The 14,748-nt window shown below is 39.4% G+C and overlaps 1 long non-coding RNA gene across 2 annotated transcripts in view; it reads left to right on the plus strand.

Moving 5' to 3' along the window:
* The window catches only part of LOC122682778, a 72,495-nt gene that overhangs the window by 1,931 nt on the left and 55,816 nt on the right, over positions 1-14,748 (plus strand). The window contains exon 3 of one of the 2 annotated variants that reach the window (XR_006337514.1): positions 648-1,062. The exons of the other annotated variant lie outside the window; for it this stretch is intronic. This is a non-coding gene — a long non-coding RNA (uncharacterized LOC122682778). Of the gene's footprint in view, positions 1-647; positions 1,063-14,748 lie in introns of those variants that run through there. 2 annotated transcript variants of the gene reach the window in all.

Below are 14,748 nucleotides of genomic sequence, written 5' to 3' on the forward strand. Positions count from 1 at the left end.
GTATCTGAGAGCCTTAAGTCTCAGTAAGTCCCAGGCTTAAGTCCTCAGTAAGTCCACAAAAAAGCATCATTTTCAACTTTTAGGTTGTGCATTTTTTTTCAGTTGACACACACAAAATACATTCACCTACAACCCAATAGCCCCAAAGTCTTACCCATTCCAGCATCAACTCTTAAGTCCCAAATCTCATCTAGATTCCATCTGCTTCAAGTGTGTGTTGAGACTTGAGGTGTCACTCATCCTGAGGGAAAATTTCTCTTCAGCTGTGAACTTGTGAAACCTGACAAATTATTTATTTCCAAGATACAACAGTGGGACAGGCGTAGTACAGACATTGCCATTCCAAAATAGATATATAGGAGGAAAAGGAAGCAGGGATGGGTCCCAAACAAATTCAAATCCAGCAGGGAAAATTTATAGATTTTAAGTCTTGAGAATAATTCTCTTTGCCTCAGTGCTATGTTTTTTGGGCTCACTGGGGTTGCATCTCTGGCATCTGGGCCCACTGACAGGGCACAGCAGAGGTAAGTTTGCCTCCTCAGCCCTGGATGGTGGCAGCTTGGCCCACTGGAACCTAGTAAGTGGCCCTGCTCTCTGAAACTAAGGGGACAGTCCCACCTTAAGGTCATTTCCCCCTTTTCTTCAAGGATAATGCATGTTCAAAGTCAAATACTTCTGTTGTCCTGTCCTAAAGAATCCGCAATAGCCTTCCCTCATTTTATCCTATTTCTGTCCCCTTTAGTTCAAGACATTGGTGTTCCTGCTGTTACAGCCCCATTTTGTGTGTGTGTGTGTGTGTGTGTGTGTGTGTTATTTACTTTATTTAAAAATAAAATTTTGAATTTTTAATAAAAACATGATAGAAAATGGAAAAATATAGAAAGCAGGTATAAAGTCACCATTGAACCTACTATCCAGACATAATCTTGTTAACATTTTGGTGCGTTTCCTGTTGGTAAATTATTTGTGTGTGTGTGTTTATTTTAATTGGAGGCTAATTAAAATATTGTATTGGTTTTTGCCATACATTGACATGAATCAGCCATAGGTGTACATGTGTTCCCCATCCTAAACCCCCCTCTCACCTCTCTCCCCACCCCATCCCTCAGGGTCATCCCAGTGCACCAGCCCTGAGCACCCTGTCTCATGCATCAAACCTAGACTGGCGATCTGTTTCACATATGGTAATATACATGTTTCAATGCTATTCTCTCAAATCATCCCACCTTTGCCTTCTCCCACAGAGTCCAAAAGACTGTTCTATACATCTGTGTCTCTCTTGCTGTCTCACATATAGGGTCATTGTTACCATCTTTCTAAGTTCCATATATATGCGTTAATATACTGTTTTGGTGTTTTTTTTTTTCTGACTTACTTCACTCTGTGTAATAGGCTCCAGTTTCATCCACTTCATTAGAATTGGTTCAAATGAATTCTTTTTAATGGCTGAGTAATATTCCATGGTGTATATGTACCACAGCTTTCTTATCCATTCGTCTGCCAGTGGACATCTAAGTTGTTTCCGTGTCCTGGCTATTATAAATAGTACTGCGATGAACATTGGGTTTCACGTGTCTCTTTCAATTCTGGTTTCCTCAGTGTGTATGCCCAGCAGTGGGATTGCTGGGTAATATACAACCCCATTTATATTCCCAGCTTCTGCTGAGACAGTGGACTAGATCCATAGGTCACACTGAAATCTCTTTATGTTTTAACCATTTTTTAATTGAAGCACAGTAGATTTACAATATTGTGTTAGTTTCACATGTACAACAAAGAGATTCATATATACGTTCATATGTATATGTATCTTCAGAGAGAGAGAGAGAGAGAGAGATCATTTTTCAGATTCTCTAACCTATAAGGAGAGAGAATCTGAAAAATATTATAGATATTGAGTATAGTTCTCTGTGCTATACAGTAGGTAAGTAGTTGGTTATCTATTATATATATATGTAATCTGTGTACAGAAAGATTGTCTAACCACTCTTGGGATTCTCTCTAAAATATTCTGTTGACTTTAAAAATGCAAATGAGAGTTTCAGGTTAAGTTGTATTTGGAGCAAAATGAGGACTGCAGCCCAAAGGACAGTAACTCAGAGAGCTCTGAGAAACTGTTCCAAAGAGGCACGGGGCAAGGTCAGTAAATATGTCATCTTGGTGAAGGGGGGACACATTCAATCAATCGAATTATTTTCCAGAAAATTTCAACTAGTCTCATGAAGCTTTCTGCTAGTCATGAGGAACAGTCATTGTCATGAAGAATTTTAGTGCTTTTCTACATATAAGGAGATACAATAATTGGGCTCATAAAATCAACTCCTGAAAATACCTATCTGAGGATCTATCTTTCCAGTTTTCCCCCCAAAGACAGAGTGCCTCATTTCTGCTCTCCACCCTGCACTCCCTTCAAGGGTTGTTGAAAGTCAGCAGCTGCAGCAGCACTTGACTTAATCCTTGTAGAAGTAGATTGCAGGTGCCCATTTGTTGTTGTTGTTCTATTGCTAAGTTGTGTCCATCTCATTGTGACTCCCATGGACTGCAGCATGCCAGGCTTCTCTGTCCTTCACTATCTCGAGGAGTTTGCTCAAACTCATGTCCATTGAGTCGGTGATGCCATCCAACCATCTCATCCTCTGTCGCTTCCCTTCTGCTTTTGCCTTCAATCTTTCCCAGCATCAGGGTCTTTTCAATGAGTAGACTTTTCCTATCAGGTGGCTAAAGTATTGGAGCTTTAGCTTCAGCATCAAACCTTCCAATGAATATTCAGGGTTAATTTCATTTAGGATTGACTGGTTTGATCTCTTTTGCAGTCCAAGGGACACTCAAGAGTCTTCTCCAGCAACACAGTTCAAAACCATCAATTCTTTGATGCTCAGCCTTTTTTCATGGTCCATTTCTCACATCCATACATGACTACTGGAAAAACCATAGCTTTGACTATATGGACCTTTGTTGGCAGAGTGATCCCTGCTCTTTAATATTCTGGCATTCAGTCCCATCACTTCATGGCAAATAGATGGGGAAAAAATGGAAGCAGTGACAGATTTTATTTTTGGGGGCTCCAAAATCACTGCAGATGGTGACTGCAGCCAGGGAATTAAAAGACACTTTCTGCCTGGAAGAAAAGCTATGACAAACCTAGACAGCGACCATAAAGAAGGCTGAGCACTGAAGAATTGATGCTTTTGAACTGTGGTGCTGGAGAAGACTCTGAGAGTCCCTTTGACAACAAGGAGATCAAACCAGTCAATCTTAAAGGAAATCAACCCTGTCACGGAAAGGACTGATGCTGAAGCTGAAGATCCAATACTTTGTCCACCTAATGTGAAGAGTCGACTCATTGGAAAAGACCCTGATGCTGGGAAAGATAAGGCAGAGGGAGAAGGGGGCAACAAAGAAAGTTGCTTAGATGACATCATTCTCAATGAACATGAGTTTCAGCAAACTCCTGAAGGACAGGAGATAGTGAAGGACTGGAAAGCCTGGCATACTGCAGTCCATGGGATATCAAAGAGTCAGACATAACTAAGTGAACAATAACAACTAGCTTTGTCATAGCTTTCCTACCAAGAAGCAAGCATCTTCTAATGTCATGACTGCAGTCACTGCAGTGATTTTGGCGGCCAAGAAAAAAAAAAAATCTGTCCCTGCTTCCAGTTTTACCCCTTCTATTTGTCATGAAGTGATAGAAATAGGTGCCATTAGTTTTTGAATGCTGAGTTTTAAGCCAGCTTTTTCACTCTTTTCTTTCACCCTATTAAAGAGGCTCTTCATGTTCTGCCATTAGAATGGTATCATCTGCATATCTGAGGTTACTGATATTTCTCTTGGCAATCTTGATTCTAGCTTGTGATTCATCCAGCCCAGCATTTCACATCATGTACTCTGCATATAAGTTAAGTAAGCAGGGTGACAACATACAGCCTTGACTGTACTCCTTTCCCAATTTTGAACCAGTCTGTTTTCCCATGTCTGGTTCTAACTATTGCTTCTTTACCTGCATACAGGTTTCTCAGGAGAGAGATAGGGTGGTCTGGTATTCCCATGTCTTTGAGAATTTTCTGCAGTTTGTTGTGATCCACACAGTCAAGGCTTTAGTGCAGTCAATGAAGCAGATGTGGGTGTTCTTCTGGAATCCCTTTACTTTCTCTGTAATCCAACGACTGTTGGCAGTTTGATCTCTGATTCCTCTGCCTTTTCTAAACATCTGGAAGTTCTTGGTTCATGTACTGCTGAAGCCTAGCTTAATGGCTTTTGAGCATTACCTTGCTAGGATGTGAAATAAGTGTGATTGTATGGTAGTTGGAACATTCCTTGGCATTGTCCTTCTTGTGATTGGAATGAAAATTGACCTTTTCCAGTCCTGTGGCCACTGCTGAGTTTTCCAAATTTGCTGGCATGTTGAGTTCAGGACTTTAACAGCATCATCTTTTAGGACTTCAAATAGCTCAGCTGGAATTCCATCCCCTGCACTAGCTTAATTCATGGTAATGCTTCCTAAGGCACACTTGACTTCACATTCCAGGACGTCTGGCTCTAGGTGAGTGACCACACCTTTATGGTTATCCAAGTCTTCAAGATCTTTTTTGTGTAGCTCATCTGTGTATTCTTGCCACCTCTTCTTAATCTCTTCTGCTTCTGTTAGGTCCTTGCCATTTCTGTCCTTTATCATGCCCATTCTTTCATGAAATGTTCCTTTGATATCTCCAGTTTTATTGAAGAGATCTCTAGTCTTTCCCATCCTATTGTTTTCCTCAGTTTCTTTGCATTCATCACTTATGAAGGCCTCCTTATCTCTTCTTGATATTCTCTGGTACTCTGCATCCAGTTGGATATACCTTTCCCTTTTTCCCTTGCTTTAGCTTCTCTTCTTTTTTCAGGTATTTGTAAAACTTGATCAGGCAGCCACTTTGCCTTCTTGCTTTTCTTTTTCTTTAGGATGGTTTTGGTCACTGCCTCCTGTACAATGTCATGGATCTCCATAGTTCTTCAGGCACTCTGTCTACCAGATCTAATCCCTTAAATCTATTTGTCACCTCCACTGTATAATCATAGGGTATTTGATTTAGGTCATACTTGACTGACGTAGTGGTTTTTCCTCCTTTTCTCAATTTAAGACTGAATTTTGCAGTAAGGAGCTCATGATCTGAGCCATGTCAGCTCCCAGTCTTATTTTTGCTAATTCTATAGGGCTTCTGCATCTTTGGCTGCAAAGAACATAATCATTCTGATTTTGGTATTGGCCATCTGGTGATGTCTATATGTAGAGATGTGTCTTGTGTTGTTGGAAGAAGGTGTTTGCTATGACCATTGTGGTCTGTTGACAAAATTCTGTTAGCCTATGCCCTGTTTCATCTTGTACTCCAAGACCAAACTTCTCTGTTACTCCAGGTATCTCTTGAATTCCTATTTTTGCCTTCCATTCCCCTATGATGGACATTTTTTTTGGTGTTAGTTCTAGAAGGTCTTGTAAGTCTTCACAGAACCAGTCAACTTCAGCGTCTTCGGCATTAGAGGTTGGAGCATAGACTTGGATTACTGTTTGGCAAGTGCCAGTTTGTAGTTGACAGGGCCCCCTCTTCGTCACAAATTTGACTATACTTTGGGAGGTGTTTCATGACCATTTCATCCCATGATGTTAAGAAGGCTCATTCCCAGGTCTAGCAAAGGTTTCACTGATAGGTCACTTAGTTTTCTCTTACTGGACTAGGTCTATCAATAGTAACCAAAGGGGCTCTGGACCAGCTGCCTTCCTCAATCTGTTATGGTCCAGGAAATAGTCCTACTTGCTTTATCTTCCCATATCTAGAGTTACACTATTACAGTCATTGATCGCTTACAGATCTATATATTGATCAACTGTTTCAAGTCATCATCATTTTCATTGGAGGTTCAGTCACATGTTTCATAATGCTAGAAACAACAATCTTGTAAAACAAAGTATAAATAACATAGCTAGCAATATTGTTAAAGGTAACTAAGAATTAAGCCAAGGACTTCCATTAGGTGCAGCCCAGTATGTCCTCAGGTCATCTAACCTAGTCTATTCTTTATCTTTCAGGGAAATTATCAGGTTAGTGCAGAAGTAATTGCAGTTTGACATTGTTGAACTTTGCTGTCTGATATTGGAATGCATTCTTAAATGTGGTTATGTTATACATCATTGTAATGCACATTTCTCACTTTATGATTTTTTGCTAATGATTTATTACTTACTATGTATTTTATATTTATTTGAGACTATGGAGATAATGTTAGACAAAAAACAAACTTGAGTAATTTTCTTATTTGAGTTCAAAATGGGTGTTAGAGCAGCAAAGACAACTCACAACATCAACAACACATTTGTCCCAGGAACTGCTAATGAATGCACAGCGCAGTTGTGGTTCAAGAAGTTTTGCAAAGGAGACAAGAGCTTTGAAGATGAGCAGCACAGTGGCCGGCCATCAGAAGTTGACAATGACTGGTTGAGAACCTTCATCAAAGCTGATCCTCTTATAACTGCATGAAAAGTTGCTAAAGAACTCAACATGAACCACTCCATGGTCATTCAGCATTTGAAGCAAATTAGAAAGGTTAAAAAGCTTGATAAGTGGGTGCCTCAAGAGCTGACTGCAAATCAAAAAAAAAAAATTGTTGTTTTGAAGTGTTGGCTTCTCTTATTGTATGCAACAATGAACTATTTATTGATTGGATTGTGACATACAATGAAAAGTGGATTTTCTACGACAACCAGAGACAATCAGCTCAGTGGCTGAACCAAGAAGAAGCTCCAAAGAACTTCCCAAAGTCAAACTTGCACCCCAAAAAGGTCATGGTCAGTGTTTGGTGGTCTGATTCTGGTCTGATCTACTATAGCTTTCTGAATCATGGTGAAACCATTCATCTGAGGATTATGCTCAGCAAATCAATGAGAGCACCAAAAACTGCAATACCTGCAATAGGCATTGGTCAGCAGAAAGGGCCCAATTCTTCTCAAAATGCCCAAGCACACATAATACAACCAAAGCTTCAAAAGCTGAACACATTGGGCTACAGAGTTTTGCCTCATCCACCATATTCACCTGACTTCTCAGCAACTAACTACCACTTCTTCAAGTATCTTGACAACTTTTTGCAGCTAAAATGCTTCCACGACCAGCATGAGGCAGAAAATGTTTTCCAAGAGTTCATTGAGTCCTGAAGCATGGATTTCTACGCTACAAGAATAAAGAAACTTTTTTCTCATTGCAAACATGTGTTGATTTTAATGGTTCCTATTTTGATTAATATAGATGTGTTTGAGCCTAGTTATAATGACTTAAAAGTCACAATCTGAAACTGGAATTATATTTGACCAACCTAATAAATATTGGCACTGTCCATAAGGTTCCCAGCCCAATGTCCTACTGTTACTAGGCTGGTTATCCATAGTATAATTTAATTGTTCACAAGATAAAGTGAAAGTGAAAGTCACTGAGTCGTGTCCGACTCATTGTGACCCCCGTGGACTATACAGTCCATGGAATTCTCCAGACCAGAATACTGGAGTGGGTAGCCTTTTCCCTTCTCCAGTGGGTCTTCCCAACCCAGGGATCAAACCCAGGTCTCCTGCATTGCAGGTGGATTCTTTATCAACTGAACCACAAGGGAAGCCCTCCCAAGATAAAGGGGGTATTAAATCTTAAACAACCACAGCCAAATGTTAACCACATGACTCCATCCCCTGATTGTGGGAAGTTTTATTCCCTGGCTAAATTTTTGCTTGTTGTTCTGATTGAGCTTGAGTAACTTAGAGGAAAATTCATATTACGGATAGGGTCAGAGCAGGTATTATTAATTGACCAGGTAAGAGGATCCCACCTAGTAATATTAAAAATAGCCTGAACGGAACTGAGCCTTCTTTCTTCTAAAATAAAATTTTAAGGGTCATCCAAGTAGAGCCTTGAAGTGAAGAAATCTACCAAGGAAGTCTAGAACTGCTAGACATGGGTAATTGGCCACAACCCAACAATTGAATTGATTTTAAAAACTAGTGTAAGATTCTGTCCTTAATAGGAAACATTTGATCTACATGAAAAGATCCAAGAAGTCAAAAAAACATAAATGATCACACAAACCAGGTCTAGCACCTTGGGTAAGCTGTCTACTTCTGATGTCATCTTCATCTCATGCTGGTATAATTGTGGTTTCCTCTGTTTGAGTGTCTTTTTAAGGTGAGTTTGCGGTCAGCAGTAATGCTCAAAATTCTCCAAGCCAGGCTTCAGCAATGCGTGAACCGTGAACTTCCAGATGTTCAAGCTGGTTTTAGAAAAGGCAGAGGAACCAGAGATCAAATTGCCAACATCCGCTGGATCATTGAAAAAGCAAGAGAGTTAATAATATATATATATATGTATATATATATATATGTATGTATGTATGTATGTATGTATGTATTTCTGCTGTATTGACTATGCCAAAGCCTTTGACTGTGTGGATCACAATAAACTGTGGAAAATTCTCTAACAGATGGGAATACCAGACCACCTGACCTGCCTCTTGAGACACCTGTATGCAGGTCAGGAAGCAATAGTTAGAACTGGACATGGAACAACAGACTGGTTCCAAATAGGAAAAGGAGTATGTCAAGGCTGTATATTGTCACCCTGCTTATTTAACTTCTATGCAGAGTACATCATGAGAAACGCTGAGCTGAAGGAAGCACAAGCTGGAATCAAGATTGCCAGGAGAAATATCAATAACCTCAGATATGCAGATGACACCACCCTTATGGCAGAAAGCTAAGAAGAACTAAAGAGCCTCTTGATGAAAGTGAAAGAGGAGAGTGAAAAAGTTGGCTTAAAGCACAATTCAGAAAACTAAGATCATGGCATCCGGTCCCATCACGTCATGGCAAATAGATGGGGAAACAGTGGCTGACTTTATTTTTTGGGGCTCCAAAATCACTGCAGATGGTGATTGCAGCCATGAAGTTAAAAGACGCTTACTCCTTGGAAGGAAAGTTAGGACCAACCTATACAGTGTATTAAAAAGCAGAGACATTACTTTGTCAACAAAGGTCTGTCTAGTCAAACCTATGGTTTTTGTGGTCGTGTATGGATGTGAGAGTTGGACTATAAAGAAAGCTGAGCACCAAAGAATTGATGCTTTTGAACTGTGGTGTTGACGAAGACTCTTGAGAGTCCCTTGGACTACAAGGAGATTCAGCCAGTCCATCCTAAAGGAGATCAGTCCTGGGTGTTCATTGGAAGGACTGATGTTGAAGCTGAAACTCCAGTACTTTGACCACCTCATGTGAAGAGCTGACTTGTTTGAAAAGACCCCGATGCTGGGAAAGATTGAGGGCAAGAGGAGAAGGGGACAACAAAGAATGAGATGGTTGGATGGCATCACTGACTCAATGGACATGGGTTTGGGTGGACTCCAGGAGTTGGTGATGGACAGGGAGGCCTGGCGTGCTGCAGTTCATGGGGTCGCAAAGAGTCAAACGCGACTGAGCAACTGAATTGAACTGAAGTCAGCAGTCCCCTCTATAGATCAGTCTAGGCTTGGGGCCTTTGGAAGTGGGAATTCATCTAAGAGCCAGTTTCCGTTTAGTTTCATTGTGCATGAACTAGTTAAGAGTACCTGAGAAAGGTGCTCCCGTCCAGGTTGGAGACTCTCCTTTAAATTGTATCTTTCCCAGTAGGCATAATCCCCTGGTTACAGGTTATGGGGCATCTGCTCTTCATCCGATTACTGAGATAAACTTCAGAAACAAAACTTAGAGTGTCCTTTTAATAATTCCATTAACTTTTACATTAATGCAGCATAATAGCAAGGAACTTTCTGGGAAGTGAATCAGTAATATAGTCCTCCATTAACAAAACTGGGATTAACATTCATTGATACATAATCTTTTTTCCTCCAAAACTACCCTCCTTTCTACCAAATATATCCTAATTTGTTGCAAAATAAGTCTGGTCTCAGAAAAACTTGACCTGATAATTTATACAATTTATAATTGATCATATAAGCTTTTTGCTTTACTGAAACTTTTACAAGAAGTCTCAGACTGAACCTTGGGGAAAAAACCTTTCAGGGCTAGGAAAGTCATGCTAAGGGCTTATCACACGGGTTCCTAACATATCTAGGTGAATTCCTCCATTTACAAGATCCCCAAAATATATTGAGATTTCTGTACCTGTTAGTGAGGTAGCCTTCCTAACTTATCTGATAAAGCTGCTGAAAACCTAAGAATTTACAGTCTCTGGAGGGAGTAGATAGAGAAAAAGCACAAATGTATCAATTCTGTTTACAAAAATGTAATTTACCAAATTACTATGAGTCATAATTAATTTGAGGGGAAGATTTTCCTTACACCTGTAACACAGATTCAAACCAGTAATTTTTCAGAACACCAACCATAAAAATTATCACCATTTTTACCAGTTCACTCAGTCCTTTTGTGAACTAACTCTTAAAAATATATATTTTTTTTATTGAAGAATAGTTAACTTACAATGGTTCAGATGCACAACAAGGTGATTCAGTTATACACATATATTATTTTTTAAATTATTTTCTATCAGGTTGTTGTAAGATATTAACCATAGTTCCCTATGCTATATAGTAAACCTTTGTTTCTTGTTGCATATCTATTTTTTAATTAGAAATCTAGCATTCTCTTCATACTTAATCAAACAAGTGGAATCAAAATGTCATAACTGTTTAGGCAAAAATTCATTTTTTCCAAAATATATATTATACATATTTATATAAATGTATACAAAAGCTTTTCTATTACACTTGATAAAGGCTTAAGAAAGAACATTAAAAAAAAAAAGAAGAAGAGATGGAGAATTGGAGAACACAAACCAAGTGAAATGGAAGCGCTGAATATTAAACAGAAAAAGTGAAACAAACTAGCTAAAAGTAAAAGAGATCGTACAGTTCAGGTGTTTTTAAACATAACTGCTCAATAGAAACATATCTGGAGCTCTGGAGAAAAAAATAGCAATACCTGAGGATTTGTATTTTTCAAAAAATTTCAAGATAATTCTGATATGCATCTGATATGCATTAAAAAGTGATTACAGGTTTTTCTGTTAGATCCTATTTTAGGTGATATAGAGTTCTTTTATTTTTCTGTTCACCAATCATGATACAATGGTATTAAGTGAGTAATAGCTGCCTAATCACAATGGTAAAAGATGTTTATATTCTTTTGATTATACATCTTTATTGATGTTTCACTTCAACAGCCAGACAAAAAACAGAAGACAATTACAATTCAAGCTATAATGGGAACATGATTAGCAACAATATAAAATCATTGCATACAACTTGAGCGGGGCTCAAGCAGAGTGATGTGGTAAGCGAAAGTTTATCCTTCATCCATCCAGCCTGTCAATGAATTTTGGTTGGTGCATTTAATCCATTTACATTTAAGGTGATTATCGATATGTATGATCCTATTAGCATTTTCTTAATTGCTTTGGGTTTATTTTGTGCAGATCTTTTCTTTCTCTTGTGTTTCCTGCCTAGAGAAGTGCCTTTAGTATTTGTTGTAAAGCCGGTTTGGTGGTGCTGAATTCTCTTAACTTTTGCTTGTCTGGAAAGCTTTTGATTTCTCCATCAAATCTGAGGGAGAGTCTTGCTGGATAGAGTATTCTTGCTTGTAGGTTCTTCCCTTTCATCACTGTAAATATATCATGCCATTCCCTTCTGGCTTGTAGAGTTTCTGTTGAAAAATCAGCTGATAGCCTGATGGGAGTTCTCTTGTATGTTATTTGTTGTTTTTCACTTGTTGCTTTTAATATTTTATCTCTGTCTTTCATTTTTGTCAGTTTGATTACCATGTGTCTTGGTGTGTTCCTCCTTGAGTTTATCCTTCCTGGGACTCTCTGTGCTTCCTGAATTTGGTTGACTATTTTCTCTCCCATGTTCAGGGAAATTTTCAGCTATTATCTCTTCAAATATTTTCTCAGGTCCTTTCTCTCTCTCTTCTCCTTCTGGGACCCCTATAATGTGAATGTTGGTGCATTTAATGTTTTTCCAGAGGTCTCTTAGGCTGTCTTCATTTCTTTTCATTCTTTTTTCTGTATTCTGTTCTGCAGCAGTGATTTCCAGCATTCTCTCCTCCAGGTCATTTATCCATTCTTCTGCCTCAGTTACTCTGCTATTGATTCCTTCTAGTGTACTATTCAACTCTGTTTGTTCTTTAGTTCTTGTAGGTCTTTAGTAAACATTTCTTGCATCTTCTCAATTTCTCTCTCCATTTCTTTCCCCACAATCCTGGATCATCTTCACTATCATTATTCTGAATTCTTTTTCTGGAAGGTTGCCCATCTCCACTTCATTTAGTTCTTCTTCTGGGATTTTATCTTGTCCCTTCATCTGGGACATAACTTTCTGCTTTTTCTTCATGATTAACTTTCTGTAATATGATTTTTATTTTAGCCTCTGTGAGACTGTGCTTCTTTTTGCTTTTTCTCTCTGCCCTCTGATGGAGGAGGCTAAGAGGCTTATGTAAACTTCTTGATGGGAGGGACTAGTGATGGTAAAAACTGGATCTTGCTCTGGTGGGCAGGCCTTGCTCAGTACAGCTATAATCCAATTATCTGCTGATGGGTGCAGTTGCACACCCTCCTGGTAGTAGTTTGGCCTGAGGTGACCCAGCCCTGGAGCCTACAGGATTTGCACCAAGGGGGGCCCTACAGTGCCCCTGTCCCTGTGATGAGCCCCTGCCAACCCATGCCTCCACAGGAGGCCCTCTAACACTAGCAGGTAATTTTGGTTCAGTCTCGTGTGGTGTCACTGCTCCTCTCTTCTGGGTCTTGGTATATGCAAAATTTTGTTTGTGTCCTCCAAGACTGGAGTTTCTGTTTCCTCCAGTCCTCTGGATGTCCTATAATCACTCCCACTGGCTCTCAAGGTCATATTCCCTGGGTTTCCCAGTCCCTTTGTCAGATTCTTAGGCTGGAAAGCCCAATCTGGGGTTCAGAACCTTCACAACAGTCTGAAAACTTGTTTGGTATTATTTTTCTCCGGTCTGTGGGTACAGGATTTGATTTTATAGTGATTATGCCCCTCCTATTGTCTCACTGAAGCTTCTTCTTTGTCTTTGGATATGGGGTATCTTTTTTTGGTGGGTTCCAGTATCCTTCTGCCGATGGTTGTTCAACAACTAGTTGCGATTTTGGTGCTCTTGCGAGAGGACAGGAGCGCAAGTCCTTCTACTCTGCCAGAAGAGGAACTAACTCTTGAACCGGAAGCTAACTCTTTTTGTTAACAGTTTATGAAGCCATTAGGTTTCTCACTAGTTTCTCACTAGTATTCTTTAATTTCTTATCCAGTTTGGATATTTTTTATCCAGCATGCATGCATGCATGCTGAGTCACTTCAGTCGTGTCTGACTATTTGTCACCCTTTGCAGTCCCCCAGGCTCCTCTGTCCATGAAGTTCTCCAGGCAAGAATATTGGAGTTGGTAGCCATTCCCTTCTCCAGTGGATCTTCCCTACCCATGGCTGAACCCATATCTCTTATGTCTCCTACTTTGGCAGGCGGGTTCTTTACCACTAGTGCCCCTGAGAAGCCCAAGTTCAGCATTATGGTCTAAAAATCATAAACTTGTATTTATCCAAAGGTTCTTTCTACTAGTCTTCTTGAAGAGGAGGCATTTTTGCAAAGGCATCAGAATAAAACCATAACCGTCTATAATGACAAAAGACTTAAAGCATGTTTAAAATCTGATTATAATGCAGTTGACAGAGAAACTTGGTTACTGCTGTGACACAGAACACTTGAAGAAAATAACTAGAATCATGACTGGTAACATTTTGCCAGGACAAATGTCAGAATTTTAGGGCATATAATTTCTGGGTTATCTGTATTAGTAACATTTACCATACAATATAGTCTGAAAAGGTTTATTACTCATTTGACAATACTTTCCATGTAATTAATATACTAAGTGAGTGGGAGTTGCTCGTTGTGTCCAACTCTTTGCAACGCCATGGACTATACATTCCATGGAATTCTCTAGGCCAGAACACTGGAGTGGCTAGCCTTTCCCTTCTCCAGGGGATCTTTCCAACCCAGGGATCGAACCCAGGTATCCCACATTGCAGGTGGATTCTTTACCAATAGAGCCACAAGGGAAGTCCTTAATGTACCAAATGAACCTGGTTTGTAGCTCTCTTTGGCATATTTCAGGGGCCCTTTGAAGCATCCCAAAGTTAGCTGTCTAGAAAAGATTTCATTAGAATTTGATTTAGGAAGTTTTGTCAAAGAGGGCTTAGAAACACTCAGTCCAAAAGGGCTTAGAACACTCAGTCATATAGGATCATAGGTCACTGTGAAACCATTATTAACTTAACCAAGTAACAATAAAAGATTTCAAAGGCAAATACAGAACAGATAACAAGATGTAAAGAAATTTAAAATCTATTATCAAAAGACGTGCATCATCTTAAGAAAACTTGTACCATGCACAAAACTCTTTTCTCAGGGTCGACTTTCCAGAAACCTTCCTCACTTTCTGTAGCCGTCACTTAACTTGTTCATCCAGAAACAGCCACCTATAAATCAGACCTACTTCCTTTTCCCTTAATAAAATGAAATCCCATTCATCATGCCTTCTTTACTGAAAATACACATCCTATGATCCTTAAGCAACCATGCACTGTTCTTTATATTAGCATTCTGTAGTTTGGTGTGCATAAAACCCAGTGATAATTCTAAAAACATTTGCTTTCTTATAGAGAACATCTCTGGATGGC

Source organism: Cervus elaphus, chromosome 24, assembly GCF_910594005.1.
Source record: "Cervus elaphus chromosome 24, mCerEla1.1, whole genome shotgun sequence".
NCBI classification, from domain to species: domain Eukaryota; kingdom Metazoa; phylum Chordata; class Mammalia; order Artiodactyla; family Cervidae; genus Cervus; species Cervus elaphus.